Source organism: Salvelinus alpinus, chromosome 4 (genome assembly GCF_045679555.1).
Source record: "Salvelinus alpinus chromosome 4, SLU_Salpinus.1, whole genome shotgun sequence".
Lineage (NCBI taxonomy): Eukaryota > Metazoa > Chordata > Actinopteri > Salmoniformes > Salmonidae > Salvelinus > Salvelinus alpinus.
In genome coordinates, this window is record NC_092089.1 from 43,001,534 (window position 1) to 43,023,068 (window position 21,535).

General features: G+C 41.2%; 1 pseudogene; it reads left to right on the forward strand.

Annotated features, from left to right (window-relative positions):
• Positions 1 to 771: 771 nt before the first annotated feature.
• LOC139572588 (DC-STAMP domain-containing protein 2-like) lies at positions 772 to 14,245 on the forward strand (annotated as a pseudogene).
• The last annotated feature ends 7,290 nt before the right edge of the window (positions 14,246 to 21,535 follow it).

Here is a 21,535-nt window from a genome sequence, read left to right on the forward strand (position 1 = left end):
AAAATGCCCCACCCAGAATACATACAGCTGAAAAATACACACAGAGCATGACTAATATGTTTCCAATTTGTTTACTTTACTGATTGACTCCAAACAGTGTTCAATTGCAGTACCACAATCTACTCACCAACAAAAGCATATCCTGCTAAGAGCCTGTTTACAGTGGGCATTGTGACATTGTGGAAGAGACTCAGAAATAAACCTGGAGGGAAGAATTCACAATGAGTTGGCCAAATTATAATAATAATAATTATTATTATACCATATAATGCTCCCAGGAAGAAATGAGCAACTGGGAACTCCTGTGACTGACTAAAGAGGAACCTTTGGGCAAAATCTGTCAGAACCAACTACTGAACCTCTCCAAGGCTGTGACAAAACACACACACACGGTAAGTATAGTACATTGAAGTTGTCTATGTCTATCAAATTGATCCTCAGTGGCACAAACACCAAGTCATTTTCTGGAATCTACTAACTGGAATGTGGTGCTTTTTTTGAGTCTTCTGAGTTCACTCAATTTAACCATCGTCACTGCCATTAAATAATTTTGAATCCACTCGTTTATAAGCAGGAAAAGGGAATAATTCCAGAAGAAAGAAGAATAACTCCATCTTGGTGACCTCAATGCAACTTAGTTCTGTGGAGGCCTGCAACAATAACAATTTCCTAGTGACAGAATTAGAAATAAGAAAACTGATCTTATGTCTATGGGGACAGCATAGCATACATGGTCTTCGGCAAAGGTCCGTGCAAAGTGACCAAGCTGCGATGGAGCGTTTGAGGGGGGTCCTCAAGCGGTAAGGAAATACATTGACATTATTGAGATGCATAGGCTTACTACATAATGTTGTCATTGGTGGGTGAGTTTAGCCTAAATATCTAACCTTTTTGACAAGATTCCCAAGGCGTCGCCCACGAAGCAAGACCAAACCTTTCCGTGATCCTCGTCTCAGTGGGCTCGTGCAGAGTTTGGGTGGGTTTTTGTTTGGCCTATTCCTCGCCCCTGTGTACGGAATGACTACACTGTTCGTACAGAACCAAGGACTGTGGTATTGCGTGTATACCACGATCGCCATAGCTTTCCTCTCAGCATTTGGCACGGCCTCTCCATCCGCGTGCGAGCGAATGTTGTGCTCATGATGCCAATGCTGTGTTCAAGTGAGTAGCCTACATGTGAAGATTGTTTTAACCATACCACAAAAAAATGGTATATGTGCTGTGAGTTGAAATGCACCCAGTTACACAGTCAAATCAACACTTTGGCAACATTTAGACAGATAGTCCAATTCTGATCTTTTTAAACCCACTATTTTGTCTTTTTACTAATCACATTAGCTCTGGAAAATATCTAATGTGATTTGTCAAAATACCAATTAGTGTGAAAAAATATCAGAATTGGGCTGCCTGTCTAAACGTAGCCTTTCAAACAGAGAGAGACAAACGGGATTGATGCAAACTGGATATATTGTTTCCCAGGCTGGTGAAGGCACTTGCAGTAGAAGGGAAAGACCACCATTTTGTACAAAACAGGTGGAGGTGCGTCCATGTCATAGCCTACCTGCAATCAATTAGAGCACACAAACAATTAATTCAAACGGACCAATAAGCTCAGTTCCAAAATCACATGGTTACCATGGTATTATGATACTGAGGATTTGTCTTCCACAGATTGTTTGTTTACATTTCTTCCATTGTGGCTAGATGGAGAAGGCCTACAGCTCAATCTAGTGGTAGGGTCGGGGACAACAATTGTTGACAACTAGCATTGTAGCTAAGCCTAACCCTAATCCTTTTCCTAACCTTAACCTCATTCTCCTAATGCATTACATTAATTCACCTAACCTGCCATGTTAGTTATCTTAGCCTGCTATGTAAACATACCATCTGTGACGACAAATCATCAGTATTACCACACTGGGAATGAACCTTTGTTTTGTTGTAGTACGCCAGAATACCCCACAGGCACCTCCAACCTGTTAACATTTTTCCCTGCTTTGAAAAGAAACATTTACTAAAAATAAAACACTACGTATGCTATCTTTCCTATAGGAGTTATGAGCAAGTGGCGACGCCTCCACGTTTACAAGTAGCTCACCCACTGGCTCAATCTCTTTAGGACAGTCAGTTTGGAGATGCCAGAAGGGCTGGTCCATATTCTTTCTAGTGGGCCTGTCTAACTTTTTTTGTGCAAAATTATCATGATCTGGCTTATAATGAGAGCCTCAAGGGGAAGAAAATGGGCCGTTGTGGGGGCCTCGAGGGGGGAGGGAAATGGGCTAGTGTTAGAAATGCCAGGACCGATTTCAGGTCACAGTCCGCCCCTGAGTTGACAAAAGCAGTGCAGAGGTGGAAGATGAGTAGGTAACTGCTGTTTGACTTGACAGGAAAATAAACTCAAGTTTTTAATCTTGGTGCTGAGCTAATGTGTTAATTAGTGCTAGCTAATTGCTGTAGACTATGGCATGTGATTGTTCTAGAATGGTATGTCCCTTATCGATGGGTGAATAAAGCTAAAGCAGCCAAGGTGATAATGGCTGGAGTTGTTTTTGCTTAGCCAAAGAACCCAACCAGACGTTCATTCAGGGGTTAAAGTTTTCCATTACTTCTGAGAGGTCGTTTTTTGAGTGTAGATCAGTGTAGATCCTCAATAATTTGAATATGGATTCATATGGATAATTTCAAATTCATTTATTTGAATAAATTAGGGCAGATGCAATGCGTCGCAGTTAAGCGAATTTTCAAAGCTATTTGTGATCCAGTTTGCTGATTTCCCATGGCGAGCCATCATGATTGGTTCTTGGCCACCCCAGGAAAAAAATCGGAGAAACGCCCCTGAGTGGAAGGAATGACCTACAATGCAATACTCAGTAGACCAACTTGTTCTGGGTACCACTAATGCACCTTTTTTTGAATTTCCTCACAGTGAAGGGCAAGAACTTCCTCCTGTTTCTTATCTTCTCCATCAAAGTTTTCCAGGGTGTTGGTCATGGGGCCCTGGACCAACACCCTGGAAAACTTTGACCGTGCAGCGGACAGCGTGGTGTGGGGCCGAACTTGCCATGAACCAGACCCAGCAGGTACGTCTGTGGGCCATGCTTATTCTAGCGCTGTCATTATTTGAAGACACTGTTAGTACAGTTACTGTATCTAACAATTTAACTCTCCAAATGAAGCCTTCCATTGATTTCTGTGCCCTCTGCCCCCTGTTACAGCTCGTTCCCTGAGAAACGTGTTACACTTCCTGGTCGGCATTGGCGAGATGTGTAATGACAAACTGGGCACCCCCTGTAAGAAATGTAACAAGCTGTTTTATGATGCCCGTGATGACTGCATGGAGCTCCTGTCTGCGTTCAACTTCCTTTGTCACATTGTGGATGGGTTCCGCCCCCTCTGTGGTCTAGCTCGAGGTTGGTTGACATGTTGTTCCATCATACAGTAGAATCACTATCCTCACTCACCCTTACTTCCATCAGCTGTCAGTAGTAGAGGAAGGGTAGCTGTTTGTCATAGTGTCAGATTAATAAATTATTGTCCACAGAGAAGCAGGTTAAAATCGCAAGAGTAGGAACCTGAAAGGCTTTAGCACATATACAGCTGTATCAATAGAGCAAAGGAAATGTGAAAAGGACATCAATCACTGTGGAAGGTGTCTGTTGTTTAAAAATAAGAAAATCTATGGTAGTGTTATAATTAGGTTGTCATATCTGTATTGTCATTGTCGCAGTCTTCGCTCAATGTTTCTCTTATAGAGCCATTATGAAGGACAACTTTGTTAGGGCCTTGCCTCCTAACCATTACATATTTTATCTGAGACGTTTGTTCTCTGTTTTTAAGTCATTCTCAGCTAGCACATTTGGTTCCTTAGCAGTTTTGGGAATGTACGTTTTTGGTTTCCCATTGGTTGTGGGAATGAAGCCATAAGTTTCCTTACCGTTAATTAAGGCTTTTGAAAAAGTTCTGAGACCAGAAGTGAAAATTTCACCTGTTCTGGGAACGTACATTTTCAGGTTGCAGGGAGGTTCTGAGGAAGTTTTCCTATGGTTTCCTGAGTTTTCCTGGGAGGTTTTATTAACAAATGGAAATTCTAGGTTATTTTAAGGTAATTAAATAACATTCTGAGAACATGTTTCAATAAGACTTAATAACACTGCTAGCTTAGGTTTACTGTTTTGAACTCCAAGCATAGATAGGACACATGGAAATGAATTTGCTTAGGCATTAATCATGCAAACACATTTGTTTTTTATTGTGGCATGGTGTCAGTGAGATTCAAACCTATGATATTCTGCTCTCTATCCATGGAATTAGTCCACTGCTCCATGAGGATGGAGCTAGCTAGCTAGTTTTTTAATTTTTGTCAATTCAAACAGATTCTATTTCAAAGGAAACAAGCACTCATTAAGATCAGGTGTGGCCAACACACCTGAAAACACTTAACAAGACAGAGGATAGAGATAGCTTTGTTGATGCTGAGAATGGAAAGTTTATGTTCTTTAAACGTTAATGTTTTTATGGAAACTTTTCTTAACGTTCTGAGAACATTACTTTAAATAGAACCACGAGGAAACCTGCAAAAATGTTATGCTGAAGTACTGGAATTCCCATAGTAGAACTTAATTTCCTAACATTCTCTGAACATTCTGAGAAAATTCCTTTAAATAGAACCATGAGGAAACCTGCAGAAAACATTATGCTGAAGTTCTTGAATTCACATAGAAGAACGTTGTTTCTTAATGTTCTCTGAACATTCGGAGAACGTGACTTTAACTACAACCATTAGGAAACCTGTAGAAAACCTTCTGCTGAAGTATTGGAATTCCCACAGAAGAACATAGCTTCTTAATGTTCTCTTAACGTTCTGAGGACATTACTTTAATTAGAATCATGAGGAAAGCTGTAGAAAACATTATACTGAAATGACCACCGAAGAACATTGTTTCTTAACGTTCTCTGAACAATTTGAGAACATTACTTTAAATAGAACCATGAAGAAACCTATAGGAAATGTTATGGGAAGGTTGCATGCAAAATAACCATAGGTCAACCACGCTCTCACCAAGCTCTAAACAACATATGGTTCTCAGAACATTATGTGCTAGCTGGGTGGTCAGTAGTTTAAAATCTTTTGAAACTCAGTTAAAATGTTCCCTTTTTTTGCACCCAAGCCTGTTTTTTCCGATTTTGGTGAAAAATTGCTGACATATGTTAGCTCATGGAAAAATATATCACCTATTGTTGTGAGGTTGACAATCAGTGTGGAGGTACAGCACAGCCCTCCTCTCTAGCTCTCTGGTAGCTCTGCGGTGCTCTGTGTTATTCTTTAGCCTAGGAGGGCAGGGTAACTTAGGATCCAAGGCCTAGTTAAAACCCTCCAGCCCCACACCGCCCTCAGGTTTCCTCTCACATTTCCCAGGAGGAGCGTGGCCGTGAGTCACCCTCCATCCCTCTACCTCCCCCTTCCATCCATCTGCCTCCCCTGTTTTCTTTTCAAATGAATTATTGTTTCATATCCACCGCTGCTCTCGGGCCAGCCAGGAGCCAGCCGGGCACTGGTGACTTTTTAATCCAAACATGACCCGAGGGCCAGAGACAGGAGGAAGAGAAAGAAGAGAAAGAAAAGATGAAACACACTTCCTGGCCTTTGGGAGATCTAGAATGCTGCTCTCAGCATAAAGTGAATGGTGGCATTTCACTTGCTAAACTATGAGTCATAAATCCTATATAATGCTGTCTTATAAACCTGACATGACACTTGGGTTTACTTTTAATGACCGTTCACAATGGTTTTATGAGACAATGAATACAGCCTGTGATGCAGAGATGCATTTGTCACGTAAATTAGCTAGAGGTTATGTCATTTGTAGGTATGAGGACAGTAATTATCAATACATTCCTCTCATGTCAGTTGGTCAGCTGTTTTGCATCATCCCTCCTTACATTGTTGGCCACATGAAGACAAAGATTGCTGCCCATAAGTAAAGTGCAGAGGTACAAAAACCTTGCCCTTATAATAGTTTCTACTACTTCTCTATTCCAAGGTAGAACATTTTTCAATTGCATAACTCTACTGTAACTCCTTTTTGATGACCATTCTAAACAGTCACAAATGCACAGTGGCATATTCTTGAAGTGCCTCTTTGCTCTCTTCCAGCAACCATAGCAGCTTTCGAGAAGATGGAGTTTGAGTTCAACATATCGGCCTCTATGCACTTTGACATGAATGTGAACACCAGTCAGTAGCTGCAACAGGTGTCACAGGATATGATGGAGGAAGTGTCGGTGTAGCTGGGACGTTTCCAGGAAGTGATGGGGCTAATAGCCTACATAGGTCTCTTCCTTCTGCTGCTAATGTACCTACGGTGAGTCTATATTCATTCACATGGGTCATGGAAACAAGGTTTGACAAGGAGCGGTATACTCTATAGCAGGGTTTCCCCTGATTTTGGGAAACCCTGCTCTATACTGTGTGTGTGTGTGTGTTTTTAAAGGGCTGTCCTGTACAAACACAAGTACCTGCACCAGAATGACTGACAACACTTACATCACAGAGCAGTTTGAGGAGCTCAAGGAGAGATTGGCTAGAGAGGGAAAACCCCCTGTCTAACCGCTCAGCCAGAGAGAGGCCCGCACCTACATCAGACCATGTGAGTGGAGCAGGAAGAATGCACAGGAAAGAGGAGAAGAAAAGATAAATGGATTGTAGGGGGGAAGCAGTGTGGGTGTTGATAGAAAAGGTAGGGAGCGAAAGGATATAGAGAAATAAAAAAAATGACAGAGAACAACAACAACAAAAACATCTAGAAAGGTGAAACGAGAAAGTCAGTGTAACATTGATGTCATGGCAGTGAAAACACCCATCTAACCTAACCTCCCCTCCCACACACCCATCTCTGTCCTCTAGTCTCAGTGTACCTGACGACCAGGGAGCGGTGGACGGCTGCCCTCAGCGCAGTGTCCATTCTCAGGCACATAGCCATGGGATGCCTGGTGGTGGCACTGGACCTGGTGGTCCAGTGCACCACCAAGCCCAGGGGGACATCGTGGACAGAGGTGAGACAGTCCGGCTACAGGGAAATGGATGATGTCCAGGTCAATTCAGTTCAAGGTTATTTACTGTAATAAATACATTTAAATCTTACTAGCCACCCCACCCATCAGTGTACTCACAGGTGCATGGTTAAAAACAGGAATAGATGAGAGGTATAATATCTGCATTCGTTATTGCTTCCAAAAAGTATATTTACCTGAATGAAACCAGAAACACTGCTAACAAACCGAGTCTCAAAACATGTTTGTACAGCTATTTTGTTTGTACACATTTTGTTTGGGCTGTTATTTTGGACATAACAGTTTATTTTATGAGAGAAAGTGGTTGTTCCGTGTGATGAATAACCTTGCCTGGAACCTGAAGTCTATCAGTTTACTCCATTCTATTCAGTCCAATAAAGGAATTAAACTGGACATCAGTTTCCAATTAAATACTATAGTACAGATTATTCTAATGAAATTGTATATCAAACCATATTTGGAACAAACAACATCATCCAAGACATTGTGCTCTCTAGCACCCATCGTATTGGTAGTGGAAGTAAATGGCACAGGCAATGCCTCGGACATCTTCAAGGACATAGTAGCTGCCTTTGCCATTCTGCAGAAGGGCAGCATCACTGTTCTCAGCAAGAAGTGTCTGATGAAGCCTTCAGAGCCAGACCACTCAGGATACATGCTCATACGTAGGTAACACTTAGACTAGTAGTATTTAGTATTTACTAGGATCCCCAAGGACAAGGCAGCAGCTACTCTACCTGGGGTCCAAACAGGAATAAAACAATTACATGAAAACAAAACAACAGCCTACATTATAAATACAATAATACAATACATTATTACACGTATTACAAATGTAGAATAGAACATTTACAATACTGAAATGAGGGGCTATGCACTCTATGGAAAATAATGAATGACGTGAAAGGTGTGTTCCACCAAGCCTTAGTGGAGTGGAACTGACCGTCCATGGAGTTACATTATTTTCCAGAGAATGCATAGAGCCACAAGTTGATTATCCCTTTTATACCATGGATATAACTAGTTAATTTAACACATTTGGCACAATTCAGTCAGAGTTTCCTCTTGTTTGTGAGCAATAGCATAAATTATTTGTTTAACAGTGTTATCTGACAAAGGTATTGACGTGAGTTTCTGTGCCTCTGCCTCCCAACACGTTGTTTTCACCATATCAATTCCAGCCGGTAATATCAAAGTCTCTGCAATAGTGTATCGTTTCATAGCGTAGTGGGCCTAGCCATTCACCGTGGGAATGATTCAAGTGCAACGGTCAAGTGCGGCCTTTTCCCATGATCTAAGAGCGCTCTCTGGTTTAATAATTTATATATAAAGGTATATATTTAGATTTTGGGGGGATTTTGGAAATTCTCCCGCAACTCCATTTTCATATCAGGCCCCCGCAGGGGGTCGCGAACCCTCGTTTGGAAACCGCTGGTTTGGCGAATGATTTGTACCAAGTACAATGCATTTAGGTTTTGATATATTTAGGACTAGCTTATTACTAGCCACCAATTCTAAAACTGACTTCAGATCTTTATGTTTTGCAGTGATTTCACTTGCTGTGGTAGTTGACGTGTATAATGTTGAGTCATCAGCGTACATATACGCACTGGTTTTACTAAGGCTAGTGGTAGGATATTAGTAAAAATAGAAAAAAGTAAAGGGCCAAGACAGCTACCTTGAGGTATGCATAAATCTACTTGGTTTAAGTTAGAGACATCCATTAAATAACACCCTCTGCGTTCTGCTAGACAGGTAACACTCGATCTACAATATGGCAGAGGATGTAAACCCATAAAACATAGTCTGCTGCTGAAAAAACCTATGATCGATAATGTCAATAGCTGCACTGAAGTCTAACAAAACAGCTCCCACAATCTTCTTATTATCAATTTCTTTCAGCCAATCATCAGCCATTTGTGTCAGTGCCATACATGTTGAGTGCCCTTCCCTATAAGCGTGCTGAAAGTCAGCTGTTAATTTGTTTACTGTGAAATAGCATTGTATCTAGTCAAACACAATTTTTCCCCAAAAGTTTACTAAGGGTCGGTAGCAGGATTGGTTGGCTGTTTGAATTAGTAAAGGGTGCTTTGTTATTCTTAGGTAGCAGAATGACTTTTGCTTCCCTCCAGGTCTGAGTACACACACTTTCCTGTAGGCTTAGATTGAAGAGGTGGCAATATAGTCCACAACCATTTTACTGAGTTACAGTTCATATAAGGAAATCAGTCAATTGAAATAAATTCATTAGGCCCTAATCTATGGATTTCACATGACTGGGCAGGGGTGCAGCCATGGATGGGTCTGGGAGGGCATAGGCCCACCTATTTGGGAGCCAGGCCCACCCATTGGGGATCCAGGCCCAGCCAATCAAAATAAGTTTTTCCCCACAAAGGGGCTTTATTACAGGCAGAAATACTCCTCAGTTTCATCAGCTGTCCAGGTGACTGATCTCAGAAAATTCTGCAGGTGAAGAAGCCGGATGTGTAAGTTTTGGACTGGCGTGGTTACATGTGGTCTGCGGTTGTGAGGCCGGTTGGATGTACTGCCAAATTCTCTAAAATGACGTTGGAGGCGGCTTATGATAGAGAAATTAACATTAAATTCTCTGGCAACAGCTCTGGGGGACATTCCTGCAGTCAGCATTTCAATTGTATGCTCCCTCAAAACTTGAGACATCTGTGGCATTGTGTTGTGTGACAAAACTGGGCATTTTAGTGGCCTGTTATTGTGCCCAGCACAAGATGCACCTGTGTAATGATCATGCTGTTTAATCAGCTTCTTGATATGCCACACCTGTCAGGTGGATGGATTATCTTGGCAGAGGAGAAATGGACACTAGCTGGGATGTTAACACATTTGTGCATAAAATGTGAGAGAAATAAGCTTTTTGTGTGTTTGGAAAATGTCTTAGATCTTTTGTTTCAGCTCATTAAACATGGCACAAACATTTTACATTTTGTGTTTATATTTTTGTTCAGTAAATGTATTTTTTTGTGGACTTTTAACATTAAAATATCTGGTAGAACTTGCCCCTAAGATTAACATGCAGGTAACTGCCAAAATAATGGAAACACTTGAGTAAATGGGGGATACAAAGTATATTGAAAGCAGATGCTTCCACACAGGTGTGGCTCCTGAGTTAATTAAGCAATTAACATCCCATCATGCTTAGGGTGATGTATAAAATTATTTGGGCCATTATTTTTGCTACCATGGCTATGCTCCCATAGGATGACAATGCTCCTATCCACAGGTGGTCACTGAATGTTTTGATGATCATGAAAACAATGTTAACCATATGCCATGGACTTCTCAGTCACCAGATCTCAACCCAATTGAACACCTATGGGAGATTCTGGAGCGGTGCCTGAGACCGTGTTTTCTATCATCAACAAAACACTAAATGATGGAATTTGTCATAGAAGAATGGTGTCTCATCCCTCTGATAGAGTTCCAGACACAACAGTCAATGCCTGGGTGCATTGAAGCTGTTCTGGCTCGTGGTGATCCAACTCCCTATTAAGATGCTTTATGTTGGTGTTTCCTTTATTTTGGCAGTTATCTGTATCTATGCCTTGGCCTAGGGTTATGGAGTAAATTCTACAGGGTCTCTGTATTTTTTGCTGTTTAACACTGACACCCAGTGGCCAAAATAAGCTGTTTGCTTTGCTTCCTCTCTCTCAACACAGGATTCCTCTATGGACTCTCCTTGTTCATTGTGTTCGCTGGAAGCTACGTCAAGTGCTTAAGGAGGCTCGTGTGTGCCAGGTACTACCCGAAACGAGAACGGGTACGTTATGACCCAGTCACAACTCTCTCCTTATCTGTCCAGTCCCAAACCCCTCTAGCCCTTACCACCTCTGTGTTTTGCTGATCTGAGGGAACCAGGTAGGTGTAGTAATAGCTGGATACATTCCCAGTGGACTTAGCTGTCGCTTACACCTATCCATTTCGTTTAGATCTGCAAACACTGACGAGTTACGGGTTGTCAGTTACATAAAAACTACACTGAAATAAAAAGATCCACAGATAGATTTGTTCACAATAGCCACTTCAGGTTGTGGTTTTGGGCAGGCACAATAGAACTTGTTCTGCAGTAGTCTGCTGGTCTGGGAGTCTAGGAGAAAGAGGAATGTGAACCATGCATAGAATTGAAACAATGCCAAGACTTCAGGGGAACAGGCAGGTCAGCACTGCACAACAATACAGATGTGCGTATCTTGATTCCAGGACAAAAGAACAGACAGAAATGTTATGCTTAAAAAGTTAATACAGTTTGATCACGTTCTCTTCTTGTCATGTCAAAGGTAGACAAACTATTTAACCAGATAAAAAAACTATATCCATTTTGTTGCCGATTCTGGTCTTATGTAGTGGCGGTCTTTGTCATTGTTTGTATACTAGTAGTGGCATGGTTAGCATCACACTCAGCTATTATCTTTTACAAACTGGTGTGACAGGGAAGGTGTTGCATCATTCTAATGGCAGTGTTCATACACGTTGCCAGCAGTTTCAGGTTTAGTGTCACTACATTTTATACTAGACTGTTGGATCAGATGGAATTCAAACCATGTACAGAATGTTGAGCATCAGCACCGGGTCTGTGTACCGTAACTTAATCTACGTGCACACATAACTCTATGTACAGGTAACTGCCAAAATAAAGGAAACACAAACTAAAAGTGTTCTAATAGGGCGTTGGGCCACCACAAGCCACCAGAACAGCTTCAATGCACCTTGGCATAGATTCTACAACTGTCTGGAACTCTAATGGAGGGATGCGACACCGTTCTTCCACGAGAAATTCCATAATTTGGGTTTCTGTTAAAATGGTGGTGGGAAACGCTGTCTCAAGCCTCGTTCACATCACCCATAAGCACCACGTTGCGTTGCGCCGGATGTCATGCATTTCAATGGGGACGTCCATAACGGAGTGCAAACGCAATGCCCCCTTGCAGTTTAAGGCTCCGTTGCAGGACGGACGCTGCAAACTTTGACATTTTTCAAACTTTGCGTCATCTTCAGTCCAGCCAGAGTCTGTCGAAGAACAGGAAGTTGCCAGACCACAGAGATATGTGGTTTTCGGTAATGGCTTTATGGGATAGCTAGCAACTTCCTATAAGTGAATACTATTTTAATAGCAATGTTAAATAATTATATTATACGACTGTTGCCTCCCGTTTTAAGTTTATTGTGATGATAATAACGTTTGTTTTTGATGATAATTATTAGGCGGAGGTCGCTAGCTACAATGGTATCTTCAACCTAGCCTAGCTTTTAGCTACCTGCTCTGCAGTGCCAGCTAGCTTGACTTGCTATAAAGTTATAGAAACAAGTTGAGGAAAAAGTAACTAAACAAAACATGTTTTATTATCACCTGTAACAATATATTTACCCTGTCTTGAATGAAAAGGTCACATTTGGTAATCTCACTAAATAAATGCAATCTCTGACGAGAAACAAGCTCTCCTCCATCTTGCATTACAAACACTACACTTGTCCATTCAGTAGTGGGGCAAGACTCCGTGAAGATGACGTACGGTGTAATGAAGTACGTCACAATGTAAACGGGGAGGGGGGGCGCCGTAAACATGCGCCACTACAGAATCTCCCATAAGTGTTCAATTGGGTTGAGAATTGAGATCTGGTGACTGAGACACACACACACACCCTTTAAACCCCCTGCTTTGAGACCCCTCTTTCATAGTCACTGAGAACGCTTCTAGCCATGGTAGCCAAAATAATGGGCAACTGGGCATTTTTATACATGACCCTAAGCATGATGGGATGTTAATTGCTTAATTAACTCAGGAACCACTGTAGTGGCATATTTCTGCTTTACCAAATGAGTTACAAACTACACACCAGTCAGAGTTATACTTAAACTACATCTTTAATAATAATAAGCTTTGCAATAGCATTTGACTTTCAACAATTCACTATTTCTAATGAACCGTTAAGTACCAACAGAAAAGTACAAAGATCTTTTATAGCCAAGATACACCCCTCTCAACTTACATGATGAATCACAGATCTTAGGAACAGTTCACAAAGAAAGACTTTTACTTGAGAAAGATATCTATAAACCATAGCAGACAGTTACTGCTGTGTCAACAGTTTTCATTGTAAAGACCAGTGTCTGGCCCCCTTACTCCAAAAGGGAACCGTCTCTCCCTGGTACGGCATAGAACAGAACCATTAGCTCATCCAATGGCATATATCAATTGTCAACTCTAGATACTCCCATCTCAAGTAAACCCCCTCTTGACTCCACTCCCGGACAAGCTCACTGAGGGGAGTGAGCCTCTAGGTCATACACTGTCCCAGGATAAGTGTAAGATCAGAGAGGACATACAATGTTTCCAGACACTGCCATACACCTCCCCCCAATGGGAAAAGGAGGGAGTGACTGGCGCACAGACATTGTGGAGACAAGTAATTGGTTCTCCATTAATCACGCCATCCCTTCACATGGTTTAAGAATAGGTAAAGACACATTCACATATGAAGACAATGTTCCATTCTGTCCTCTTCCCTTTCTGATATTCTGCATAGCACCAGGGACATGTGAAAGACAAGCCTGACCTCTCTGGGCCTCAGGTGACTGAGCCCCAGCTGAGGGAAAAGTGCAACTGCCAACACTATAGTCCAAAAGGATACATTCTAATGACAAGTATCTCACATAAGCATATTATGCAAATAAAACATCTTAATTATCTATGTTACCCAACTAATTCTGATTCATCCGCCACACCTGTGTGGAAGCATCTGCTTTCAATATACTTTGTATCCCTAATTTACTCACGTGTTTCCTTTATTTTGGCAATTACCTGTATATGTCTATTGTCTGCCGATAGGTATTTATTGTCTTTCCCTGGTGGCAATCTAATTTCTTCTCTGAGATTGACAAAGCATGATCAGGAAATTATATAGATTATCTACTGGGCCAGGCTGCAGATGCATTCTATTTGTCCAGCGCCTTTTCCAGATCCAGACACTTTAAACATAACATAGAGCAGGTAATGGTGTTTCTCGTTCCTCTGTGGGGCAGGAGCGGGTGCAGCTCCTCCACAGGAGGATCCAGTCTCTAGGTAAAGCCCTGCTGAGGTCTGTAGCCAGGAATAGGGCAGAAGGAGAGGGACCCAGATTCCTCCAGACACTCAGAACCTAGTCAAATGAACGTCAATTTCACCTAAATCTCCCATTCTTGAAGCCATTTCGCATCTTTTCACCATGTTAGTCTTTTAACTAGTGCATTTTTTTTGCCCATGCAAATCCAGAATGTACAGGACTGTAACACATTACACATATTTATAGTGGATGTGTGTACAGATAACTTTGACACATCACTAATGTTATTACAGCTAATGATGTGTTCTTTAATCTAGCCTCCCAGGTGGGTCCTACCTGGCTGAAATTCTGGGGGTGTCCTCTGTCTCTTGCATGGCCTGTGGAAGGGGAGGAGAGGGACAGGATGACCCCAGCATGGTCACATGCATCACCCCTCAGTGTAAAGGTACAGCAGCCGAACTCAGGCCTTTAAAGTTGTCTTTGTTTATAGGACCTCCTTGAAAAGTAGATAGATCTGTTTCCTCTACAAGCTCATAAATGTTACCTGCCTTTCATGTACCGCTTTTTTTTGTGTCATAAAATCTTTCCTTTTTCCTTGTAAAATGAAATGGAGTTTGACCTTACTGTGTGTACAGTGAGGGAGTTGACCCTGTTAAACTGTTGACTCAGCCTAGAAGGATAAGAATTCAGCTAACACCTTTGGTGAAGCACCACGAGGGGTGTTTCTCAAAGCCAGATTTGCAACTCTTTGGAACCACTTGTTACTTGTTGTTTCAGAATGTTAACCCATGTTTGCAGCCCATATCTTTGATGCTATTTTGTGAAATAGCCCCTGGTCTTGATGAGTTGTATGTTCCTCTTGGCAATCTGACTTTTCTGTTCCATTCAACTGCTCCACTGTGGTTTGTTGCACTCTAATCCGTGTGCTGTTTTAACGTTACACAGGGGTATACTGTAAGCAGTGCTTCCAGAGTATGGGCCAGGTGTGCGCAGTTTGCATGGGACCCCTGACCTTTCAGGAGGACTGTGAGGAAGAGCTGGGAGTCTTCCACAGGGACACATTACACATGATGACCACCTGTTAGACTGTTAAACCTGTTAGACTCTAGCTGACCACCTAACAATCATGTTACACTTTGTTTGGTTACACTTAAAATACAGTAAGTTACTCACTTGCCCCAATTGCATTTTGTCACTAGAAACCACTTGTCACATGGAGATGTGGCTCTTCATATTTATGATTATGATCACTACTATCATTACCATCAGAATTAACATGATCTGACATTTAATTGAGCATTCATTAACTCTGCCTGTCAACCCCAGTGAGCCAGATATGACTTACCAAGACTACTCAGAACAGGACCACTCTGAGCCTAGTGACCATTACTATAACCACAACCCCAACCCAACATTGTCCCTCTTGGCCGTCTGTGTGAGCGGGGGGGCTGGAGACCCAAGGGTGCGAGAGTGACACTTCATACAGTGACGCCTCATTTCACTCTGTCACCTCTGACTGGATTGACCACTCTCCGTATGGATCCCTGAGAACGGTCACAGTCCACAGCCTTGACCACAACTCACAACTTTCTCAGGGATGACCACCTTAACCAACCAGCTCCACTTACATTCAGAAGGAACTAATTGTGCTCAGCTCAGAATACTGCAGTCTGTGATAAAGAGGCTACAGATGCTAATAGGGAAGAGCAAATTACTTTCTAAGTTATATACATTTAATTTAGTATTCAAATACATGTTTTCCATGTTATCAAAGCATTAGCCCATTTTTATTTTCCATATGTAAGTACGATAAAAATAGGGGAACTTCATAGTGAACTATTAGATGCATTTGAAGTGTTCTCCAAATCTAGAATGTAAATGAGCTTTGGTTTTGGTTAAATTCCCACCATTTATGATTTAGTAACATTGGAATGCACTGCATTTATCACCTGCACTCCAGCGGTTCATTTATAATCAAACTGATGATAACCTTAGATGCTATAGGGCCAATGACCTTAGAGTTATTTGAAAAATGAATAGTACAAGCTGATTTTAAGAGAATAAATACATTATTTAAGATTTACATTTTATAATGTTAGTCAAAGACTGTTTTGTGATATTCATATTTGTATGTCTCTGTGGAAAGTTGGAAACAGAAAATGACTTTGTAAATGGGGTGGTAAACGCCCACAAAATTTGAATTAAAAAGTACAATAAATAAGTAAACTGAATAACAACGCACACGTCTCATGTTTCCACCCTCAGTTCATTATACAGTCCCAGTGTTAAATGTCGGCGTTTCTCCTCCCCATTCCTTGTCTGATGCCAGGGTGGATTCCAGTTTTTTTTTTTTTTTGTGGGAGGATACGAGATTCCAGCCAGGATGGCAATGGAACGCTGACAAGAAAAGTTTCCTCTTGACTGGACAGACCAAAACGGACTCAATGGCGACCAAGGTATGATATACCACCTTGTAAGAGTTGTTTTCTTGTCATTAATAATCTTTAAGTCATTAATGATCTGTTTATTATTTTGATATTTAGAATTTGTGATTCAAACGCACAGGAGACTAATCAAGTTTATTAGCTAGGTCGCCGGCGCTCACCTATAGGACTTTCGTGCAAACTGACATCAGCGCATGATGTACGATAAAGCGCTAACATGTTAGAGCGTAACAAATCGAAACCAATTTTTCTATTTTACCAGAGTATACCATTAGCCTACATTATGCTCACTGGTCTTGTCGATTTCATTTTGACACGGAATGCGCAATCTGGGTGCCAGTTATTTTGGAGCAGTTGAGTGCCCTGTGCCTCGACAGTCGGCGCAGAGTAATAGAAAGCACGGGGAATCAATCAGGTTCACGCATCCCTTTCTACGGAAACGTTGGAATGGGGTCCATTGCATGCACAGTTTCGATACGCTTTTTTGTTAAGGAGGAACGTCTATAATTTTGCGCGGCTATTTGAATGATATCTGAATTTATTGCATTGACAATTGGTTTCTAGCCACCATTGATAGTAAATGTTGATGCCTCGCACATATAATAGGTGCAGTGCAGTGGGATTTAATGAGCCCAAAGTTCAGCTATGGATATGCAATGTATTACAAAAGGCTACCCGAGATTTAATAGGAATAACGTTCTACAGTTTTGGCCAACACCCAGAAGGTAAATCTGTGAGAGCTGCCAGTGCAGACTGACAGGGGGTGCTACAACGCTTGAGTGGGATTGTTATATGAATGAATCAGTCAGTCAACCATTAGTTTAATAGAATTCTGATGAAATATACACTAAGTGCACAACACATTAGGAGCACCCCCCTTTGCCCTCAGAACAACCTCAATTCATCTGGGCATGGGCTCTACACGGTGTCGAACGCGTTCCACATTGATGCTGGCCCATATTGACTCCAATTCTTCAGAGTTGTGTCAAGTTGGCTGGATGTCCTTTTGGGTGGTGGACCATTCTTGATGCAGACGGAAACTGTTGCATGTGAAAAACCCAGCAGCATTGTAGTTCTTGACACACTCAAACCGGTATGCCTGGCACCTACTACATACACTTAAATATTTTGAATTGCCCATTCACCCTCTAAATGGCACACATACACAATCCATGTCTCAATTGTCCCAAGGCTTTAAAATATTTCTTTAACCTGTCTCCTCCCCTTCATATACACTAATTAAAGTAGATTTAACCTCCACGGGACAGTTGAGCAAATGTGCACTAATATGATTAGCATAAGGTTGTAAGTACCAAGAAAATTTCCCAGGGCATAGACATATCTGATATGGGCAGAAAGCTTAAATTCTTGTTAATCTAACTGCACTGTCCAATTCACAGTAGCTATTACAGTGAAATAATACCTGCTATTGTTTGAGGAGAGTGCAGAGTTGTGAACTTGAATGTATTAATAAACCAATTAGGCACATTTGGGCAGACTTGATGCAACCTTTTTAACAGAAATGCAATGGGTCATTGGATCAGTCTAAAACGTTGTATATACACTGCTGCCATCTAGTGGTCAATCTAAATTACGCTTAAACTGGAATAATACATTGGCTTTTGTCTTGCATTTCAAAGATGATGGAAAAAGGAGGGAAAAAACGGCATGTTTTTTTCTTTGTATTATCTTTGACCAGATCTAATGTGTTATATTCTCCGAAATTAATTTCACATTTCCACAAACTTAAAAGTGCTTCCTTTCAAATGGTATCAAGAATATGCATATCTTTGCTTCAGGTCCTGAGCTACAGGCAGTTAGATTTGGGTATGTCATTTTAGGCAAAAATTGAAAAAAAGAGTCCGATCCTTAAGAGGTTTTAACAGGTGACATCAATAAGGGACGATAGCTTTCACCTGGTCAGTCTCATGGAAAGAGCATGTGTTCCTAATGTTTTGTACACTCAGTGTATATGTAAACAAATGAAACACTTCAGAATGCTATACAATCCACCCTCAATTGAATTTTGGAATTGTACCAATTCTTTCTGAATCTGAGATTCTGCCATCAATGTTTTTCCCATGATGATGCAGATATTGTGGCAGATAAATCAACATTTGCTGTAATATCAAATAAATTAGGAAATGTCACAATCTGTCTGCTGTGTAATAGCGGTTTAACTCATTACAACTGGGGAACTCCATTCAAATGCTTCAAAAGTACAGGTCATTTTATCATAAGGGTGTGTCAAGCGACAAGCCCTAAACAATGTTCATGACTAGCCCTGAGGCTTAACACATTGTGGTATTGTTCTTGGGTAAACATTCTTCTAACAGTAGTGTGTGTGACGCATATATGTTTTACTACCAGGTGTGCACTGTGCAGGATACTGATCATAATGTGATTGCAAATGAGTAACTTACACTCATTATTATGTTGTGTTATGCATAATACAATTTATCTGTCAAACACTATTAAAGTGTATACTTCCTTCAAATCTGCTCTTAATCTTTGTGTTATTCTCTCTCACACACCACAAGTACTCAGATCTGGAGTTGGCGTTGAACACCCTGGTAAGTCAGTTCCATGGTGCTGGAGCCAACAATGCCCCCACACTAACCACAGAGGAGTTCCAGACCCTGGTCTCCACACAACTACCCACCCTTGACAAGGTAATATGAACCCACACAGTAAAGTATAACTCTGTTCCAATATTTCCAATATGTTCCTTCCTTCCTTGCGGTAATCACTAATCTGACATCACTGAATTCAGGAAATCTATGTAGTTTAACCCTGGCTTAAACCTATCCAGCCATGTTATATACATTTTTATCCCAAGGAAAGGATGAAGGAAGAATGCATTTGAAGTATTGGGCCAGGGAGATGTCTCATTTTGATTGATAAATTCTTCCCTTCTATGGCAACCTCTGAACAAATAGAAGTGCAATCCCAAAATGATTCCTTAGCAGTCTAATCTCTACCATCAGGCTGTGTGTTGCCTCCCCCTTGTGGATCTGAGAGGATTGGAATTAGGTTGTGGCTCCACCTAGTTCAACTGGATATATTGCGTAATTACATGCTTACATCTATCCAGCCATTACTGATTCATGGAGGGTGGATTGATAGTGTGTTTGGATGGCTCTATTTAAATATGGACCGTAAATTATGTTATATTTTTCAACCCTTTTTTTTTCTCAATATATATATTTTCTTAACAAAACATACAAACGACAACATCACACAAACATCAACTACATCACACCTGCCCAGACCCACATGCTCATGCCGCCATCTCCAGCGCCCGCCTCACTCTCTGACACATGGCCTCAAACTTTACCATTTTATTTCTCTGTCACCCACACACTTTCAACATTGTGTTAACGATGAATGATTGGTTGATTTCCAGTTTAAGTGTATGTTTTTTCAAGATGATTGACGAGAAAAGTATCGTCCAACCCATCGGGTGTCCCACTGCACCCTCATATGCCAAGTCTTGAAATATGCTGCCAGACAGATTAAAAGTACATTTACATTGTAATACTTCTGACAGACAACTTTGTAACTCCGCCCATAACTTTTGGACTTTTTCCTAATAGACAGCAGGAGATGAACAAGGCTTGAGCCAGCTGCTGCAGCAGATTGGAGTGAAGGATGGAAAGGGGGTCTCCTTTGAGAACTTTTGGAACTTAGTCCAGACACTGGCCACCATTCAATACGGACAGAGGAGCCAGGAGAAGACAATCAAGTGTAACTGCGATCTACAGTGAGGAGCTGGTCAAACATTATCTTGGGAAACCTACCACTTAAGGGAACAGTTTACACCACCCAGAAAATCAAACTTTAACCTGGGCCTCTCCACCCACCCCATCCTAGTATTCTAACTCCCTAACTCCTCCTCCCTGGCTGTTCACACCTGGTTGTTATGTGTCTGCCGCAGAGAGGGTTAATAAAGTTGTAGGCCTATTGGATGGTTAAATGAAAGGTTTACATTATAGTCTTCTATTCCATCTGCAATTACCCAACATTATTATTTCAACTTCATTGTTATGTCAGTTCTTATGGATAATAGCATGCTATTTATGTTTTCATTATTTACATTGTTGTCACACTTATTAAAACCAACATGTCAAATGCAAAAATGACTAGAAATGAAACATAGTATGTGTGTTATGTTCATGATAATTGTATTACTTGTTGAATAAAACTTAACATTTTGTTACCTGTTTTGTGTTATTCATGCTTTTTTCCCCTAACATAAGTATAGGCTATAGGCTAGGTCTATATCATGGAAACTACCAACTCTAGAATACACAACAAAACTATACAGTCTACTCCTTTATGTAGGTCTTACTCTACCTACTGACTCTGGATCTGATCATATGTCATTCCTAGAGCTAATGTAAGAATTAGAGGTAGAGTAATCTGATCCTATATCTGTGGTTATGGTCTCGCTCAAAGCAACCGAACCAGAGAGTTTCTAAACCCAGAGGTGCAACATTGCGGAACTTCCGGGAAGGCCTGCTAAACAGACCAAGCAGACCAGGCCTGGACTTTGGGTTTGAGAAGTCAATGGGCCGTGCTCGATAGTATCACAACTGTAATGTATCGTGGCTAAATGGACTGATCTAAAAAAATAATAAAGAGTAGTTATTTATGATGGAAGGTGATTTGTAGATCAGTCAGTCGGCGGTCGCCTGCACAGTCTGCTGCAACTTCGAACAAGTTTAATGAGAAGTAAAACATTCTTAGTTGTTCATTTTCTCTAAAGGCACACCTAAATTGGAGCCAATTTCTCAAGTTGTTGAACAATTTCTAACTCTAACCTCGTGAAAGTGACAAACTGTCACATTTTCGTCAAAAACTAATTTATATGGAAGCAGTGCCTTTGACGGCCTGCACATGCGCAGTTCGGCGCAAAACCAATGTTTACGTGATTCTGCGCATGA